Source organism: Trichechus manatus, unplaced genomic scaffold, assembly GCF_000243295.1.
Source record: "Trichechus manatus latirostris isolate Lorelei unplaced genomic scaffold, TriManLat1.0 scaffold00028, whole genome shotgun sequence".
Lineage (NCBI taxonomy): Eukaryota > Metazoa > Chordata > Mammalia > Sirenia > Trichechidae > Trichechus > Trichechus manatus.
The window spans coordinates 17,161,477-17,175,365 of record NW_004443964.1 but is presented as its reverse complement, the minus strand read 5'-3'; the positions used below and the strand labels follow the sequence as shown (position 1 = coordinate 17,175,365).

The following is a 13,889-nucleotide window of genomic DNA, read 5'->3' as shown; positions in this document are numbered from 1 at the left end:
AGGTTGTGCAAATAGTTAACATACTCAGCTGTTAACCAAAAGGTTGGAGGTTCAACTCACCCAGAAGCATCTCAGAAGAAAGGCCTGGTGATCTACTTTTTAAAAAAACAGCCATTAAGAACCCTATAGAGCACAGTTCTGCTCTGACACACGTGGGGTTGCCATGAGTTGGAACTGATTTAACAGCACCTGTTTTTTTATACGCCAGATACTATGCCAAATCCTTTGCACATATTAGTTCACTTACACCTTATAATAACCCTATGTGGTAGGCATGATTGCTATTTTTTCCGTTTCACAAATGCAGAAACTGAAGCTCACAGAGGATTGGTGATATATCCAAGACCCCACTGCCCTGGAGTCGATTCCAACTCATAGCAACACTTGAGGACAGAGTAGAACCGCCCCATAGGGTTTCCAAGGCTGTAAACTTTACAGAAGCAGACTGCCACATCTTTCACCATGGACTGGCTGGTGGGTTCGAACCGCTGACCTTTCAGTTAGCAGCCACACGCTTAACCACCGTGCAACAAGGGATCCTTCCCCAAGACCACAGGGCTGGTTAAATGAGGAGCCAACATTCATTATGCTAATATCCAGGCTCCTCCTAATCGCTGTGCTCCAATGCCTGCCAAAATGACCTTTTTTTGTTCCAAAAAGAGGTCAGATAACTTCAAAGGGCAAAAGAAGCAAATATCACTAATCTTCATCAAAAGACACTAGAAAATAGAAGCAGTGTCTTGGAGTTTGAATTCCATTGCTATAATTTACCATCTGCTTGACCTTGAACAATTATGTAATTAAATCTCTTTGAGCCTTGAATTGCTCATCTATAAAATGGGGGCAACAACAAATCCTGTCTCTTTGGGTTGGCATGAAAATTAAATCAAATGAGGAAATGAATATCTATGTACTTACAAATGAAAAGGGTGACTTTACAGCTTGGCATCCGTGTCTCATTTTAGTGACCTATGACAAAGATCAGGGATTGTAATGCTAAATTCAGATATCAATCAAGATCCCTTACTATGCCCCCCAAACACCTGCTCTATATGTACAACATGTACAAAGTGACCTAATATTTTTCTTCTTAAAATAGAATCTTAAGTCATGGAAATTCCAGCTCAGGTGACTCTGGCATCCTCCTCTCTTACCCTCCACCCCAGGCTCTCTCACAAGCCAGGTTCAGCCACCAGTTAAGCCAACAGAGGTTCTGACATACTTGAGTTATTTCCAATTACAACATTTCAAGATTAACCCCTATTTTCTTATGAAATTTTTAACCCAAAAAATGCTCTAAAATTTTGAATTCAATTTTTTGACACTGCATTGCACTTTTGGAGGGCAAAATGGTTTAGAAGCACAGAAAAAACAAAAACAAACATTTGATCCATTTGTACATCTAAAAAAGGTTAGGGGTCCCCGTTGTGCCACAAGCTGCGCCATTAATCATCAATCAGAGATCAATAAGTACCAGGTGGTATGCTAAGCACTAGGGACAGAGACAAAGGCACTTGTAGATGTGGTCTGTCTGACTTATGACACAAGATCAAGTAGAGGAAGACTGACAAGTTGATAGACCATTATGGGCTTCCATGAAGGTGAGCCCAGGAGCCGTGGGAGTACAGAATAGTCCTTATAACCCCTGGGAATCCCGATAACGTTTTAGGGGTGGCCAGATGAAGGCTATTGAGAAGAATAACCAGAAGGGTGATGAAAACCCAAGTAACAGTGTTGTTACCAAAGCCAAAAAAAGAAGAGATTGGAAAAGGAGGGAGTGGCCAACAGCAACATATGCCTCAGAAGGATCAAGTTACAAGAAGTCTGAAAGTATACCTTGGATTTGAAAATTGGGTTATTGGGATCATTGACAAAAGCGATCTTGGTGGACTGAGGCGGGGAGCCTAGAGAAAAAGAGAATGAAGAAGCTGAGCAGGAGGGGACTGGTGGGTCCTCAAAAAGTTAAACATAGAATTACCATTGTTGTTGTTGGGTGCAGTCGAGTCGGTTCCTACTCATAGCAACCCTGTGTATAACAGAACAAAACACTGCCCAGTCCTGCGCCATCCTCACAATCATTGTTATGTTTGAGCCCATTGTTGCAGCACTGTGTCAATCCATCTCGTTGAGTGTCTTCATCTTTTTAGCTGACCCTCTACTTTACCAAGCATGAAGTCCTTCTCCAGGGACTGGTCCCTCCTGATAACATGTCCAAAGTACACGTGACCCCGCAATTCCACTCCTAGGTACATACCCAAAAGAATTGAATGCAGGGACTCCAATAGATACTTATACACCAATGTTCACTGCAGCGATATTTACAATAGCCAAAAGGCAGAAACAGCCTAAATGTCTATCAACAGATGAATAGACAAAGTGTGGTATGTACATACAATGGAATGTTGCTTAGCTATAAAGAGAAATGAGGTTCTGATGCAAGGCTGAACCTTGAAAACATCATACTGAGTGAAATAAGCCAGAAACAAAAGGACAAATATTGTATGATCCCACTTCTATGAAACATCTAGAATAGGCAAATGCATAGAGACAGAAAGTAGTTTAGAGGTTAGCAGGGAAAGGGGAAGGGGAGATGGGGAGTTATTGTTAAAACGAAATACAATAAAATTATCTAAAATGAAAAAAGAGAGAGAACTGGTATGGCAAAGTCCAAGAAGGCCCAAGGGGACAGAGGAGTTGACCTTGGGAAATAAGCTGGAGGTGGATAAAGATGGGTGTGGATGGTGTGATACATTCATAGGTGGAAGGCAGGAAGCTGAGGAAATTCCTGCCTGGTGGCTTCTATTTTTTAGCTATAAAGTTGGAAGCAAAGTCTTCTCTTGAGAGTAGGTGGGGAGGTGATCACAAAGGGGCTTTGAGGAAAGCAATGGAAAATTGGAAAAGTCACTGAGAAAAATGAAAGAGGAAGCTACCAGACTCAAAGGGAGAATTCTGGGCAGCCCTGGGGGCCCGATGCATTTGAGGTGGGCCCAGGCCTGCAGAGTTGGATGGTTATCTAGGGCTTGGCAGCCGGGCACAGGTGTGGAGAAGGTGAGCACATGGGAGAATACAGAGTCAGGGATTTGCAGGCTCAGGAACAGGAGAGGGTTCTGACCACAGTAGAGGGTACTAACCACAGGGTAGTTGAGGTGATGGGTCATGGGTTCTATGTTGGATGAAGACTGAGGAAAATCCAAAGGGGAGGAGATGGACGGGAGTAAATAGACGAGTCCCAGAGCAGGTCTGGGGAAATCAAAGAGCAGATGTGGTGGGAGGAAAGGCGAGACAGACCTGTAGGTTGTGTTCATTCAGAGTGGGTCCTGGAGGTGAGATTTTCACAGATGAGCAATTCTGTGTGATGACAAGGTCAGGTGTAGCCACAGAACTGGAGTTTCTAAAGATACTCTTGTTAGTTGCCGTCGAGTTGATTCTGACTCGTGTTGACCCCATGTATTACAGAGTAGAACTGAGCTCCATAAGGTTTTCTTGGCTGTAATCTTTATGGAAGAAGATTGCCAGGCCTTTCTTCCACAGTGTCGCTGGGTGGGTTCGAACTACCAACCTTTCAGTTAGTAGTTGAGTGCAAACCATTTGTGTCACCCAAGGACCTTAAAGATGCTCTATTCTTGGGTTTTCCCTCCCTGTTCCAACATGGAGAACAATCTGAGGGCTATGCACCCTTCAGTGCCTTCTGTTCACTCTGCACCACCCCTGGGATGACTCTCCAAGATAATGATCACATCGTTCTTGATGGTTCTCCTAAAATGAAACCTTGTTAACATGCAGAAGAGTTCCCACCAGGTCCAGACTGAGCATCTGTGAGAAGGGCATCTGTCTTCGGGGGCTTTAGAGGGGTCAATGGATGAATACTCACATGAATAATTCCCTGCCATAATGGAGGAGGAGACGATGAGGTGATGCCTATTATTCACTTTGCTAGCTAGCAAGTGAGCCCCAAGGTTATTAAACAAAAAAGTCTCAAAGCTCTATTATTCTGAGGCCCACTGCGGGGAATGATCGCTTCTTATTGGTGTGGAGCAGAGCCAGAGTGGAATTCCCAGGGAGAAAGACTGATGTTTCCATCCCTTCCCTTCCCCCAGCGCCTAAACTGTGCCTTGCCTCTCAGGAGCCTTCCCAGTGCTCCACACAGAGAATGAATAGCCATACAGCAGATACTCCCACACTTTCCATAACCTTGACATCCCCTGCCATCCTTGCTGCCTTCCAACCACATGGCCCTCTGCCTGCACTCACCATCTTCTTGTCTCCACCTCAACATGTGGAGGCAATCTCGAGCTTGCCTGGAATCACCCTGGAGCAAATCCTAACTCCAGAGATGGAAGATCAGTGTCTCTCATCCCACCAGAGCAGACGTTGGGGTAGGGGGCACTTCTCAGTGGTCATTTCACAGCATTTTCACGACATATACATCCACCTGAACACAGGGGAAGTTTTCTCTTTTTTTTTTTTTTTTTTAACCTTGAAAAGGTGACTTATACACTCTGATAGAGAGTAGCTAGAAGTAGGAGCCGGCTCCCCCAAGAGGTTGTTAAAGAGAATTATGACGTGAAATGGCAGAATCCCTAACTTTTGCCATTTCTTTGTGACTATTCAGCACCTGGAGTCCCTGGGTGGTACAAAGATAAGGCAAAAGGTTAGAGGTTCCAGTCTACCCAGAGGCTCTTGGCAAGAAATACCTGAAGATCTACTTCCGAAAAATCAGCCACTGAAAACCCTATGGAGCACAGTTCTACACTGACATACATGGGGTTGCCATGAGTTGGAATGACTCGATGGCAACTGGTTTTTTTAATCAGCACCTATGCAAGCTAGAAGACAAAGATGGTCTATATTTGGGTGAGAACTTAGGCAAAGAAAATGTTTGAATCTGTTTTGGCCAGGATTCTTTCTATCTAAAGCAGAACTTGAGACAAAAGCTCATGTGCAAATGCATTATTGGGGAGCATAAGCCCAGGGAGCTGCAATGAGGCTCAGGGGACTACAGTACAGACAGAAGGAGAGGCATTTGGGAATGTGTTATTGGGGGGCTGGAGAAAAATTGAAGGATATGTATGTGAAAGCTGGACAATGAAGTTGAAGGAAGACCAAAGAAGAATTGTTGCATTTGAATTATAGTGTTGGCCAAGAATATTGAATATACCACGGACTGCCAGAAGAATGAATACATCTGTCTTGGAAGAAGTACAGCTAAAATGCTCCTTAGAAGCGAGGATGGCAAGACTTCGTCTGACATACTCTGGACATGTTATCAGGAGCATCCAGTCCTTGGAGAAGGATATCATACTTGGTAAAGTAGAGGGTCAGTGAAAAAGAGGAAGGCCCTCAACAGGATGCATTGACACAGTGGCTGCAACAATGGGCTCAAACACAGCGACAATTGTGAGGATGGCACAGGACTGGACAGCGTTTCATTCTGTTGTTCATAGGGCCGGTATGAGTCAGAACCGATTCAATGGCAGCGAACAACAACAACATATTTGGGGGCCAGGTTCTGGCTGCTTCATTCTGAGGGATTGTCTGAGGAGCTCCATGAAAAGCATCTCAGGACCCACCACCTAGGGTGGGAGGAGGAAGAAGGAGCTATTTACTCACCGACTCCTGTCCCCGTTGGGGACAATAGGCTCTCAACAGGGGCATGAACCCTGCTTCCAGGCACTTACCTGACACCAAGTGGATTCCCATGCATTCTGAGCACCATGTCAACAGAGATGTCATGTGAGCCTGAGGTGCGACACTGTCAGGTTCCAGAAGCTGGCAGGGACATTCACTGAACCGCCATTTCCCGTGGCTGGAAGGGTCTCAAGTGGTGCATAAGAAGTGTCTGATGTAGAATCTATTTTTTAAAAGTGGAGCTTTGCACTATCCCAAATTTGGTACAACAAAAAGCTTCTATCTTGTTAAGTTTAGATAGAGGGATAGTGCATGATTTTATTCTATTTATAAAATGTCTGTCAATGTTGTTATAATTTTTTTTGGCAGTAGCTAGTGGCTTTGGGGTCATTTCTACCTGGGTTCAGGTTCTCCTTCTGTCATTTCTGAGCTATGTGGCTGTGCACAATTCGTTTAACCTCCCATTTCCCCATCTGTCGACTGGAGACATCCACATTACATGTTATCATAAAGATTAAGTGTATGTAAAATGCTTGGCATAGCATCTTTACGTAATAGATGACCAATTAATGGAAGCTATTGCTCTTTACTCTGGGGAAGATTACTGGCCATGGAGTGTATGTTAGGCATGCAGGAAGTGAAAGAAGATATCACACAGTTGCAGGAAACCAAAAAAGGCTCCAAACAACCAAACAGCTTTTATCTACAGTAACTACATATCTCAGAGTTTCCAGGAAAATATCAATTTCAAATGTCCTCTCTTACATCCCCATATGTAGATTCATATTTGAGATACAGTTACCTTGATCTTAGAACCAGAAAACAGCATTATAGATATAGCCTATCAAGAAGGGGAAACATCAGCCCCCTAGCTTCCTTTGCTCCACTCATCACCTGAGTGTCAGAAGCACAGCTCTTCTTCTAGAGGAAGTTCTTCCTCCCACACCTCAGCTGAGGGGGCAGCTTTGTTTACACAGGTGAACTAGTTACTAGTCATGTGGCTTTCAAAAGAACCAGACACTTGAAGCACAATGAATACCACACGGCAGAGGAGGAACCACAATCTACAGGTGGAGGCTCCTTGCCCCCTGCTGGGCTGGTACAATCTACCACACAGGAAATGGCTTGGTTTTTTTTTTATTATGAAAGTGATACAAGCTCATTTTAGAGTATTAAAAAAATACAGAAACATAGAAGAAAAAAAAAACTCACCCGTTTTCTGATCACCTGTTAATAACAATTGTCAACATTTTGGTGTGTTTCCTTCTGTTCTTTTTTAAAGCGGTTTGTTTTACATAGCTGTTATTGTACACCCTGTATGATTTTGTATTCTCCAATGAAAATTTAGCATCGTAACTTGATGAGCAGCAATATAGCATAAGAGAAAGAAGGGCTTGGCTTGGAGTCAGAAGGGTCTCACTGTTAATCCCAGCTCTGCCACTTACTCACTATATGACTTTGGGCACGTTATTTACCTCCTCTGAGGCTCAGTTTTGTCATCTGTATCATGACAGTGATAGACACATCCATTCTCTGCCACTAGTTCTCTGTGTAATCTTCTAGATGGTGAGCTCTGTGAGCACAAAGCCCCCTTCTGACTGGTCCTTTGCTAATTCCCTAGAGCTTGGCTCTAGTGAATTAAAGATGGATACATACAAAGAGCAGAACAAATGCAGACTGTATTTTCCATCTACCCATCCTCAAAGCCAAGTCCTACAGTTGTCTTTTGGCTAGAAAATGGCATTTCTCACAGTGTCCAGGACGTAGGCTACGTTTCCTAAAGGAGAGACAAGGCCTCTGCTTCTGAAAACTAATGCTTGGTCTCTGGTTTATTAGATTCCCCTGTTGGCCATAGAGGCACTGCAATTAGTTTTATTAGTGGTGTCTACAGCCATTCGGGGTGGTGGATCTCTATCCTTCCCATTAAAAGACAACAGCAAACAAATAGAATGGAAACTGAGGTCAAGAGATGTCAAGTAGGTGGCCTTAGGTCACAAAGCAAACCTAGCTTACCACTGGGATTGGTATTGCATCCTCCCATTTCCAAATCACCCACCACACCCTCGTCCACCTACCCATGGTGTGTCCCATTTAAATGACTACTCAGAAGAGCAGCTGGCCTTCCTGGCTGGAAGCCACCTCCAAATCATCATCATAATTAGTAAGACCTCTCTCATTAAACTGTGAAGGTTCCTGCCCAAGACTTTAGAAAGTCACTCAATTTCAGCTGGTCTACAGAGGCTGGGAGAGGCCATGATGTCACTCATCCATCCAACCAAAAGGTTTTGCTGAAACATCCACTGTGTTTCCAGTGCTTTGCAAGGTGCTAGAGGCACAGAAATGAACAAAGCCCAGGCCCTACTTGCAAGGAGCTTGCAGTCTAGTGGGAAATGTGGAAGCCTTGCCGTTTTTGTGTAAATTATGATGATGCATGTCACATACCTCTGCCCAGGCCATGGTATAGTTTTCATAAATTGAAGAGCAGAGGAGAAAACACCTCCCTGTTATGCTCCAGATTTCTCCAACTGCTTGCTTGATTGCTCCTCTTGGGTGTACAATAATCATCTCAGAGTTAAAATGCCCCCAACTGATCTCTTGTTCTTTACCCACCCCCAGCCCTGTCCTCCTTCTGTCTTCCCCATCTTCATCAATGGCACCACAGCCTACCCACTCACTTGCTCAATGAGTCATCCTCTCTTGCATCCTTTGCTGCAAGTCCTGATCTGGGCACATCCAAACTATTTCTCAAATCTGTCTGCTTCTACCCATCTCCACAGCCACTGTCATCTCTCATTGGATCTCTCTGCTTTTTGCCCTCACTCAACGATCCCACTTCAAACTGATAATCACAAACCTCAAATGGGCACTCAACCCTGCCTGGCAATCCAGCGTTTCCTAAGTTCACTTTCCTGCTCTCTGAGACAACTATTACTGCTCTCTCTTTAGATGCCCAATACTCCCTCCCCTTCTCAGCTCATGACTTCCCTTCATCCTTCCCTGGAAACAGCAGCACAGTCAGACAGAGGCTCTCCATCTTCTCAGCACCCAGTCTACCTACTTGTGGCAGCTGTACCCACTTCCTGTTTTCTGTCCTTGGCCCTATCAAAGGCTGACTGACACTCTCTGGCTTCCCAAGAGTTTACTGCTATAATCATCTCCTTTCTCCTGCATCATCAATATCTTTCTCTCTACTGGATCCAGTCCCATCGACATACAAACATGCCCTAGTATCTCCCTTCTGAAAAAAACTGTCAACATTTTGATGTGTTTCCTCTTGCCCACAGTCCCCTCCTACTGTTGCCCCATTTCTGTCCTGCCATTTACAACCAAACTTCTCAAGAAAGTCCCCACTCTTCCTGACTTGGAGCCCCTGGGTGGTACAAATGGTTAATGTGCTTCACAGCTAACCAGAGGGTTGGAGGTTTGAATCCACTCAGAGCTACCTTAGAAGAAAGGCCTGGTGATCTACTTCCAAAAAATCAGCTATTGAAAACCCTATGGAGCACAGTTCTAGTCTGATACACATGGGGTTGCCATGAGTCAGAATCGACTAGATGGCAATCAGTCTTCCTCTCCTATCATACATTCTTTAACCTGATCCACAGTAGCCCCTGCCTCCACCTCTCCCCTGAAACTACTGTCATCGAAGACATTGAAGACCTGCACTCTGCCAAATCCAGTGGCTACTTCTCAGTCTCTGTCTTACTCTCCCCCTCCTCAATCATTTTTAAAACCATTGGCCACCCCTGAACTCATCCAAGCCTCTGAGTTTTCTTATGTCTACCTCCTCTGTCTTTCTCCTTTCTCTCTCCTATGTCTCCTCTCTTCCCCTAACTTTTAGCAAAAGTACCAAAACATTTCTTGGGGTGAGAGATAGGTGGAATTTTACCTTTTGCCCCCCTGCCTGTAATCAAAGAATTCCTCCAGTATGGTGATGGGAAATTTGGCAACCATTATGGGTGGTGGTTGCACAACTTGATTAATGTAATTGAGATCAGTAAATTGTACACCTGAAAAATGTTGAACAGCAAACGTTGTGTTATATATACATATATGAAACCTACTGTCATTGAGTCGATTCTGACTCATAGCAACCCCATAGGGTTTCCAAGGCTGTAAATCTCTACGGAAGCAGCATATATATATGAAAACAGGATTCCTCCAAAGACAGCCCTCTTCTCCCAAGAGGAATCTTGCTGAGCAAGATTGTATTCACCTATTACTCAAGCTTAGCATGGCCCATAACCTGCTTCTGCTTTCCTGTTCACACAGAAGCCATGGGGTTTAAGGCCTTTATTGCTTTCAGGACCTGCTTCTTCCTTGCAATTATGGCTATAATGCAGACAGGCTGATATGTGGCCTCGTTCCCTTAGTCTGGTCTCCCATCTTCCCTCCTAGCTGTGGAGAGGCAGAGACAGGAAGCTTTGCCACCCAGATCACACATTTCAGATGGTCTCTTTCTTGTCCATCAGATCCAGCTTCAGACCAGACCCCAATCTGTCCAATGGTGCCAGGAAATGGTCCTAGTGTGGTGCTGGCCAGGGTGGAAACAAAGGTGTGCAGAAAGTACAGAGTCCTCATATACTCCCTCCCTCCTGCACATTATTTCTCCTATTCTTGCATTCCTGTGGTACACTGGTTACAACTGACGAACCAATATTGACACACTAACTAAAGTCCATAGTTGACGTCAGGGTTCACCCTTGATTTGTACACTCCTGTGGGCTGTAATGTGTCCACCGTTGCAGCATCATATCCTATAGTTTCACTGCCCTAAGAATGCTGTGTGCTCCACCTATCTGAGCCTGTTTTCTTTATTCATTACATGGGATTGGAAACATGAAAAAGTTAAAACGTTGACATGAAGAAGTGATAGTATTGCTGGTGTTTCTTTTCTCCTCTCTCAGTTTCCATTATTGCTGTTCTAATGGTGTTTGGGCAACAGAAAAAAGTTGAGAGCCAAAAAAGAAAATGCCTGACAGGAAAGTCTGGCCTCGCCTGCAGGGACCTGTCTGTGAATAGGGAGCCAGGGAGGAGGTGTGCAGTGGACAGCCATCCTCAGAGGTGACCTGCCTGCTGCAGCTCTGAAGGATGTGGCAGCCCCAGACCTGGCTGCCACCACTCAAGGCTCCGTGCAGCTGGGATGGTGTCTCAGTGACCTTTTCAAGAGCTTGGTGATAGAACTCATGTACCTGCTATAATTCGGTCTAATCTTTATGCTGACAAAGAGCGCTCCAGAGAACAACTTGAAACCTCCTTGACTTTTCTCCCTCTCTGGAGCTCAGTCAATATCTAATCACAACCTTTTGCATCAATAGCCACCTCTTTCTTCCCAGACCACCTCACCTTTAGCAGAGTCAGGGCTTAAGTCCTCTCTCCTTGGAAGAAAAGATCAAGCCTTGACACTCTGGCAAGCCATTTCCTTTGGCCCTGGGTTATAAATCGAGAGGTGTCTGGGTCCCTCTGGTGCTCTCTTGCAGTCCCTCATGTGTCTCCTTTGTGGCACTTACCAAAAGAGTGACACAAGTAATTATTGGTGTTTCTGCCCCTGGATGGTGAAGTACAGGATCAGTGACAATGAGGGAAACCCTCCATGAGATGGGGTGACATGTGGCTGCAGCAATGGATTCAAACATACCAGAGATGATGAGGATGGCACAGGACGGGGCAATGCTCCATTGTGTTATACATAAGGTCACCAGGAGTCACCCACAACTAACAACAACTGCCCCTGGACCGTGAGCTCCAGGAGGGCAGGGATCAGATCTTGTCCCTCCCTCCTTTTTCAAGGTTTGGTCATTCATGTTGCTGTTTTAGTTGCCATTAAGTCAGCTCTGACTCATGGAGACCTCTTAGGTATGATGGAATGAAATCTTGCCTGGTCCTGCATCATTTTCACGATTGTAGGTACATGTGAATTCATTGTTACAGCTATTGTGTCAATCCATCTCAGGCAGGGTGTCCCGCATTTTCAGATATGATGTCCTTTTCTAGCAATTGGTCTTTCCTGATGATGCACCCAGAGTAAGCGAGCCGAAGTCTCTCTAGCCTCGCTTCTAAGGAACATTCTGGTTGTATTTCTCCTAAGACTGATTTCTTTGTTCTTCTGGAAGTTCATAGTATATTCAATATTCTTCGCCAACACCACAGTTCAAATGCATCAATTCTTCTTCTTTCTTTTTCATTCAGCTTTCTCATGCATATGAGGTGATTGAAAATACCATGGCTTGGGTCAGATGTGACATCTCTGCTTTTCAAAACTTTAAAGAGGTCCTTTGCAGCAGATTTGCCTAATGCAATACGTCGTTTGATTTCTTGACTGCTGCTTCCATGGATCGTCTATCAGAGACCCTCCATAAACACTTGTCGCAGAAGAAGCGCTGTCCGTTAAGATGGTGAAGTACCCTCTCTGGTTGGACATGAGGAAACGCCTCTCACTCAGCTTGCCTCTTCACCTTGACCCTATATAGACACAATTTGTTTTATCCAGTTACGTTTGGAAAAGTCCTGTCTGACTCCAGTCTTGCCTACCAGAAGTAAAGACAGAAAAAAGTTAATGCATGCCAAGTTGAGATATTTTTAGGTTAGAAGCTGCTGGCATGAGCCAGAGTCCCTGTTCTCACTCCACTGTGGTGACAGACGTCATTTCTTCCTCTACCTCAGAAGCTTCAAACTGACAAGTCCTCACCATCAAGGGAACAGAATAGCACCATGAGAAAAAAAGAGGTACAACCCCCCTAGTCTGAATTCTTAGGATAGAGTTTCTGAGGCTTGGAGAAAGTACACAAATCTTTCCAGGGTCTGGTAGTGGGAAGGGGTAGGGAAGAGTCCAGTGACAGTATGTCCAACGTGAACCAAACTTAATAAAACCCTGCAGTAGCAGTGTTCGTTTAAGAGAGTAGATTCTCTCTGCCTTAAAAGATTTTACTTTCTAAATCACATGGAATACATAAGGGTAGGCAGAAATTCCTGTCCCTGTGGTCAAGTGTGAAAATAAAAAGAGGGATAGTGTGTTGCTTTTGTTTTCCCTTAAAGACTTATAGACTAAAAACCAGACCTATTAAGTGGGGTACATGTAGTCCCCAGCCTTTCCTGGGCCCCCTCTTCTGGGTCTGGAGTCCCTGGGTGGTACACACAGTTAATACTCTGGGCTGCTAATCTAATGGTTGGAGGCTGAAATCCATCCAGAGGCACCTCAGAAGAAAGGACTGGCAATCTACCTCCAAAAAACCAGCCATTGAAAATCCTGCAGAGCACAGTTATACTCTGACACGCATGGGGTCTCCATGAGTCAGAATCAACTCAACAGCAATTGGTTCTTTTGGGTCTACGCCCCTGGGAGCCAGCCTCAGGGAGCACTGATACCATGTCCAAGCCAGGCTGCTGAGGCTGGCAGGGTCAGCCAGGTGGGGCCTGTGAGTCTTCAGGGAAAGAATGAGGAGGTAGGAGGCTGGATGTGTGAACAGAAGGTTCCAGCCCAGAGGAAGAGTCGGTGGAGGGAAGGATGTGAGCCAAACCAAGGAAGTGTGTGCAAACTGACAAGCCTTTTGAAACTGTGACTTCCCCCAAGAGATTGTCTTCAAGTGTTCCACACTCACTCCAGTCCATGAAACACAAAACATTTTGCTTTTTAAATTTAAAATGGTAGTTGAGTTTCCTTACTATGAAGAAGAACACTGGAAGTTTCCAGAAATTTAACAAAGTCTACATCAAGCTAAAGGCTGGGAAGGGTGTGTGTAAAGTTGAAGAGTTCTTGATTGTAATTCAGAGAAGGATTCTCTGAAGTTTAAAAGAATGAAGGGCAGTGCTCGACGATTCTCTTCAGCCCTATAATTATATTTTTAAAATGAAATAAAGGTCTTGGCAAAACAAAATCAATGGATATGTTTTGGTTTCAGGGAGAACTTAACTCTTGTTTAATGGAGAGAAGGGGTTGAACAAAACTGTTCTAGGAAAAAACTACCCCTTTGTTCTGCATTTCTACTAATGAGGACTTGTACATTATAAAAAATAACATTTTAAAATCTTTTTTATTATGGAAATTCTCAAACATATACAAAAGGAGAAAGAGAGAGAATATTATAACGGATGCCCCTGTACCTGTGAGCTAGCTTTATTAATTATCAACAAATACCTAATCTTGTTTCATCAACCCCCCACTTTCCTATCAACTGGGTTATTTTTAATCCCATATATAATATTATTTCATTTGTAAATACTTCACTATGTATCTCTCAAAGGTAACCCAATGCCGATGAGTC

At 44.3% G+C, this 13,889-nt stretch overlaps 1 long non-coding RNA gene across 1 annotated transcript; it reads right to left on the bottom strand.

Annotated features, from left to right (window-relative positions):
- Window positions 1-868: 868 nt before the first annotated feature.
- LOC111820151 (uncharacterized) lies at window positions 869-6,669 on the bottom strand. Its single transcript, XR_002823691.1, has 3 exons — window positions 5,679-6,669; window positions 1,837-1,904; window positions 869-969 (listed from the first exon to the last, which is right to left on the bottom strand). It is a non-coding gene; the product is annotated as an uncharacterized LOC111820151 (long non-coding RNA).
- Window positions 6,670-13,889: the final 7,220 nt, after the last annotated feature.